This window comes from Petromyzon marinus, chromosome 23, assembly GCF_048934315.1.
Source record: "Petromyzon marinus isolate PM22_M1 ecotype Great Lakes invasive population chromosome 23, UKy_Petmar_22M1.pri1.0, whole genome shotgun sequence".
Lineage (NCBI taxonomy): Eukaryota > Metazoa > Chordata > Hyperoartia > Petromyzontiformes > Petromyzontidae > Petromyzon > Petromyzon marinus.
Genome location: NC_133689.1, coordinates 13,890,001 through 13,895,000, shown reverse-complemented (window position 1 = coordinate 13,895,000; position 5,000 = coordinate 13,890,001). Strand labels below are relative to the sequence as shown.

Below are 5,000 nucleotides of genomic sequence, written 5' to 3'. Positions count from 1 at the left end.
CACCCTGAATGCGCCCGATCTCGTCTGATCTCGGAAGCTAAGCAGAGTAGAGCCTAGTTAGTACTTGAATGGGAGACTGCCTGGGAATACCAGGTGTTGTAGGCTTTCGCATTGTTGTATCTGGATGGGTCCCTTTTTACACTTCGACTCATCCAGTTAGTGCACCTGCCAATTTCACGTCGATATGGTGTACTGTATTGGGATCAATATTTTCTCGTAAAATAATGTTTGATGCCACTCTTTCGGGGCTCAACCAGGAGCTCAGAATAAACTTTTCATGAGCGATGACCTCCAGGAGTATAGTTGAATGTTGATTGTTTTATACATATGAGTGTTCGTCAGGTCTCAGCAAGCACAGCCTATGACCATATCACCCTGAATGCGCCCGATCTCGTCTGATCTCGTAAGCTAAACATGGTCGAGCCTGAATAAAATAATGTTTGATGCCACTCTTTCGGGGCTCAACCAGGAGCTCAGAATAAACGTTTTCATGAGCGATGACCTCCAGGAGTATAGTTGAATGTTGATTGTTTTATACATATGAGTGTTCGTCAGGTCTCAGCAAGCACGGCCTATGACCATATCACCCTGAATGCGCCCGATCTCGTCTGATCTCAAAAGCTAAACATGGTCAAGCCTGATTAGTACTTGGATGGGAGACTGCCTGGGAATACCAGGTGTTGTAGGCTTTTGCATTGTTGTATCTGGATGGGTCGCTTTTTACACTTCGACTCATGCAGTGAGTGCACCTGTCAATTTCACGTCGATATGGTGTACTGCATTGATATGAGTATTTTCTTGCAATATAATGTTTGATGCCACTCTTTCGGGGCTCAACCAGGAGCTCAGAAACAGGTCCCTGCAGAGTGGGCTGGTAGGACAAGTCTCTGCGCAGTCTTTTACAGAATTTATACACCCAACAGCACGAGATTTCACTTCGTTAAAGTATTGACAGGGGACGGACGGACGGATGGACACATTAATCTATTGCAGGCTGGTACACTCAGTTTACAACTTCGTTTCTACCAGTATAAAGGTTTTTTGAGCGATGACCTCCAGAAGTATAGTTGAATTTTGATTGTTTAATACATCTGAATGTGCGACAGGTCTTTCCAAGCATGGCCTACGACCATCTCACCCTGAATGCGCCCGATCTCGTCTGATCTCAGAAGCTAAGCAGAGTCGAGCCTGGTTAGTACTTGGATGGGAGACTGCCTGGGAATACCAGGTGTTGTAGGCTTTTGCATTGTTGTATCTGGATGGGTCGCTTTTTACACTTCGACTCATCCAGTTAGTGCACCTGCCAATTTCACGTCGATATGGTGTACTGCATTGGGATCAATATTTTTTGTAAAATACTGTTTGATGCCACTCTCTCGGGGCTAAACCAGAAGCTCAGAATAAACGTTTTCATGAGCGATGACCTCCAGAAATATAGATGAATGTTGATTGTTTTATACATATGAGTGTTCGACAGGTCTCTGCAAGCACAACCTACGACTATATCACCCTGAATGCGCAGGATCTCGTCTGATCTCGGAAGCTAAGCACGGTCGAGTCTGGTTAGTACTTGGATGGGAGACTGCCTGGGAATACCAGGTGTTGTAGGCTTTTGTATATCTGGATGGCTCGCTTTTTACACTTCGACTCATGCAGTGAGTGCACCTGTCAATTTCACGTCGATATGGTGTACTGCATTGGGATGAATATTTTCTTGTAATATAATGTTTGATGCCACTCTTTCGGGGCTCAACCAGGAGCTCAGAAACAGGTCCCTGCAGAGTGGGCTGGTAGGACAAGTCTCTGCGCAGTCTTTTACTGATTTTATACACCAAACAGCACGAGATTTCACTTCGTTAAAGTATTGACAGGGGACGGACGGACGGACGGACACATTAATCTATTGCAGGCTGGTACACTCAGTTTACAACTTCGTTTCTACCAGTATAAAGGTTTTTTGAGCGATGACCTCCAGAAGTATAGTTGAATTTTGATTGTTTAATACATCTGAATGTGCGACAGGTCTTTCCAAGCATGGCCTACGACCATCTCACCCTGAATGCGCCCGATCTCGTCTGAGCTCGGAAGCTAAGCAGTGTCGAGCCTGGTTAGTACTTGGATGGGAGACTGCCTGGGAATACCAGGTGTTGTAGGCTTTTGCATTGTTGTATCTGGATGGGTCGCTTTTTACACTTCGACTCATCCAGTTAGTGCACCTGCCAATTTCACGTCGATATGGTGTACTGCATTGGGATCAATATTTTTTGTAAAATACTGTTTGATGCCACTCTTTCGGGGCTAAACCAGGAGCTCAGAATAAACGTTTTCACGAGCGATGACCTCCAGGAGTATAGTTGAATGTTGATTGTTTTATACATATGAGTGTTCGACAGGTCTCTGCAAGCACGGCCTACGACCATATCACCCTGAATGCGCCCGATCTCGTCTGATCTCGGAAGCTAAGCATGGTCGAGCCTGATTAGTACTTGGATGGGAGACTACCTGGGAATACCAGGTGTTGTAGGCTTTCGTATTTTAGGATCTGGATGGGTCGCTTTTTACACTTCCACTCATCCAGTAAGTGCACCTGCCAATTTCACGTCGATATGGTGTACTGCATTGGGATCAATATTTTCTTGTAAAATACTGTTTGATGCCACTCTCTCGGGGCTAAACCTGGAGCTCAGAATAAACGTTTTCACGAGCGATGACCTCCAGGAGTATAGTTGAATGTTGATTGTTTTATACATATGTGTGTTCGATAGGTCTCTGCAAGCACGGCCTACGACCATATCACCCTGAATGCGCCCGATCTCGTCTGATCTCGGAAGCTAAGCATGGTCGAGCCTGATTAGTATTCATCCCAATGCAGTACACCTTATCGACGTGAAATTGACAGGTGCACTCACTGCATGAGTCGAAGTGTAAAAAGCGAGCCATCCAGATATACACAAGCATACAACACCTGGTATTCCCAGGCAGTCTCCCATCCAAGTACTAACCAGATTCGACCGTGCTTAGCTTCCGAGATCAGACGAGATCCTGCGCATTCAGGGTGATATAGTCGTAGGTTGTGCTTGCAGAGACCTGTCGAACACTCATATGTATAAAACAATCAACATTCATCTATATTTCTGGAGGTCATCGCTCATGAAAACGTTTATTCTGAGCTGCTGGTTTAGCCCCGAGAGAGTGGCATCAAACAGTATTTTACAAAAAATATTGATCCCAATGCAGTACACCATATCGACGTGAAATTGGCAGGTACACTAACTGGATGAGTCGAAGTGTTAAAAGCGACCCATCCAGATACAACAATGCAAAAGCCTACAACACCTAGTATTCCCAGGCAGTCTCCCATCCAAGTACTAACCAGGCTCGACTCTGTTTAGCTTCCGAGATCAGACGAGATCGGGCGCATTCAGGGTGAGATGGTCGAAGGCCGTGCTTGGAAAGACCTGTCGCACATTCAGATGTATTAAACAATCAAAATTCAACTATACTTCTGGAGGTCATCGCTCAAAAAACCTTTATACTGGTATAAACGAAGTTGTATACTGAGTGTACCAGCCTGCAATAGATTAATGTGTCCATCCGTCCGTCCGTCCCCTGTCAATACTTTAACGAAGTGAAATCTCGTGCTGTTGGGTGTATAAAATCAGTAAAAGACTGCGCAGAGACTTGTCCTACCAGCGCACTCTGCAGGGACCTGTTCTGAGCTCCTGGTTGAGCCCCGAAAGAGTGGCATCAAACATTATATTACAAGAAAATATTCATCCCAATGCAGTACACCATATCGACGTGAAATTGACAGGTGCACTCACTGCATGAGTCGAAGTGTAAAAAGCGAGCCATCCAGATATACAAAAGCTTACAACACCTGGTATTCCCATGCAGTCTCCCATCCAAGTACTTACCAGACTCGACCGTGCTTAGCTTCCGAGATCAGACGAGATCCTGCTCATTCAGGGTGATATAGTCGTAGGTTGTGCTTGCAGAGACCTGTCGAACACTCATATGTATAAAACAATCAACATTCATCTATATTTCTGGAGGTCATCGCTCATGAAAACGTTTATTCTGAGCTGCTGGTTTAGCCCCGAGAGAGTGGCATGAAACAGTATTTTACAAGAAAATATTGATCTCAATGCAGTACACCATATCGACGTGAAATTGGCAGGTGCACTTACTGGATGAGTGGAAGTGTACGAAGCGACCCATCCAGATCCAAAAATACGAAAGCCTACAACACCTGGTATTCCAAGGCAGTCTGCATTGGATGAATATTTGATGCCACTCTTTCGGGGCTCAACCAGGAGCTCAGAAACAGGTCCCTGCAGAGTGGGCAGGTAGGACAAGTCTCTGCGCTGTCTATTACTGATTTTATACACCCAACAGCACGAGATTTCACTTCGTTAAAGTATTGAAAGGGGACGGACGGACGGACACATAATCTATTGCAGGCTGGTACACTCAGTTTACAACTTCGTTTCTACCAGTATAAAGGTTTTTTGAGCGATGACCTCCAGAAGTATAGTTGAATGTTGATTGTTTAATACATCTGAATGTGCATCAGGTCTTTCCAAGCATGGCCTACGACCATCTCACCCTGAATGCGCCCGATCTCGTCTGATCTCGGAAGCTAAGCAGAGTAGAGCATAGTTAGTACTTGGATGGGAGACTGCCTGGGAATACCAGGTGTTGTAGGCTTTCGCATTGTTGTATCTGGATGGGTCGCTTTTTACACTTCGACTCATCCAGTTAGTGCACCTGCCAATTTCACGTCGATATGGTGTACTGCATTGGGATCAATATTTTTTGTAAAATACTGTTTGATGCCACTCTTTCGGGGCTAAACCAGGAGCTCAGAATAAAAGTTTTCACGAGCGATGACCTCCAGGAGTATAGTTGAATGTTGATTGTTTTATACATATGAGTGTTCGACAGGTCTCTGCAAGCACGGCCTACGACCATATCACCCTGAATGCGCCCGATCTCGT

The 5,000-nt window shown here is 45.2% G+C and overlaps 7 non-coding genes and 4 pseudogenes across 7 annotated transcripts in view; 8 read left to right on the top strand and 3 right to left on the bottom strand.

Annotated features, from left to right (window-relative positions):
* The window catches only part of LOC142927382 (5S ribosomal RNA), a 119-nt gene extending 14 nt beyond the window's left edge, over positions 1-105 (top strand). The window contains exon 1 of the ribosomal RNA XR_012944307.1: positions 1-105. This exon is cut by the window's left edge and continues 14 nt beyond it. This is a non-coding gene — a ribosomal RNA (5S ribosomal RNA).
* Positions 106-570: 465 nt separating this feature from the next.
* Positions 571-689, top strand: LOC142928299 (5S ribosomal RNA; annotated as a pseudogene).
* A 432-nt stretch (positions 690-1,121) lies between these two features.
* LOC142927300 (5S ribosomal RNA) lies at positions 1,122-1,240 on the top strand. The gene has a single exon (XR_012944225.1). It is a non-coding gene; the product is annotated as a 5S ribosomal RNA (ribosomal RNA).
* Positions 1,241-1,492: 252 nt separating this feature from the next.
* Positions 1,493-1,611, top strand: LOC142928379 (5S ribosomal RNA; annotated as a pseudogene).
* Positions 1,612-2,037: 426 nt separating this feature from the next.
* Positions 2,038-2,156, top strand: LOC142926800 (5S ribosomal RNA). The gene has a single exon (XR_012943724.1). It is a non-coding gene; the product is annotated as a 5S ribosomal RNA (ribosomal RNA).
* Positions 2,157-2,408: 252 nt separating this feature from the next.
* On the top strand, positions 2,409-2,527 carry LOC142925744 (5S ribosomal RNA). Its single transcript, XR_012942667.1, has one exon. It is a non-coding gene; the product is annotated as a 5S ribosomal RNA (ribosomal RNA).
* Positions 2,528-2,953: 426 nt separating this feature from the next.
* LOC142928559 (5S ribosomal RNA) lies at positions 2,954-3,072 on the bottom strand (annotated as a pseudogene).
* Positions 3,073-3,324: 252 nt separating this feature from the next.
* LOC142927842 (5S ribosomal RNA) lies at positions 3,325-3,443 on the bottom strand. The gene has a single exon (XR_012944766.1). It is a non-coding gene; the product is annotated as a 5S ribosomal RNA (ribosomal RNA).
* A 425-nt stretch (positions 3,444-3,868) lies between these two features.
* Positions 3,869-3,987, bottom strand: LOC142928613 (5S ribosomal RNA; annotated as a pseudogene).
* A 604-nt stretch (positions 3,988-4,591) lies between these two features.
* On the top strand, positions 4,592-4,710 carry LOC142927890 (5S ribosomal RNA). The gene has a single exon (XR_012944815.1). It is a non-coding gene; the product is annotated as a 5S ribosomal RNA (ribosomal RNA).
* A 252-nt stretch (positions 4,711-4,962) lies between these two features.
* The window catches only part of LOC142927190 (5S ribosomal RNA), a 119-nt gene continuing 81 nt past the window's right edge, over positions 4,963-5,000 (top strand). The window contains exon 1 of the ribosomal RNA XR_012944115.1: positions 4,963-5,000. This exon is cut by the window's right edge and continues 81 nt beyond it. This is a non-coding gene — a ribosomal RNA (5S ribosomal RNA).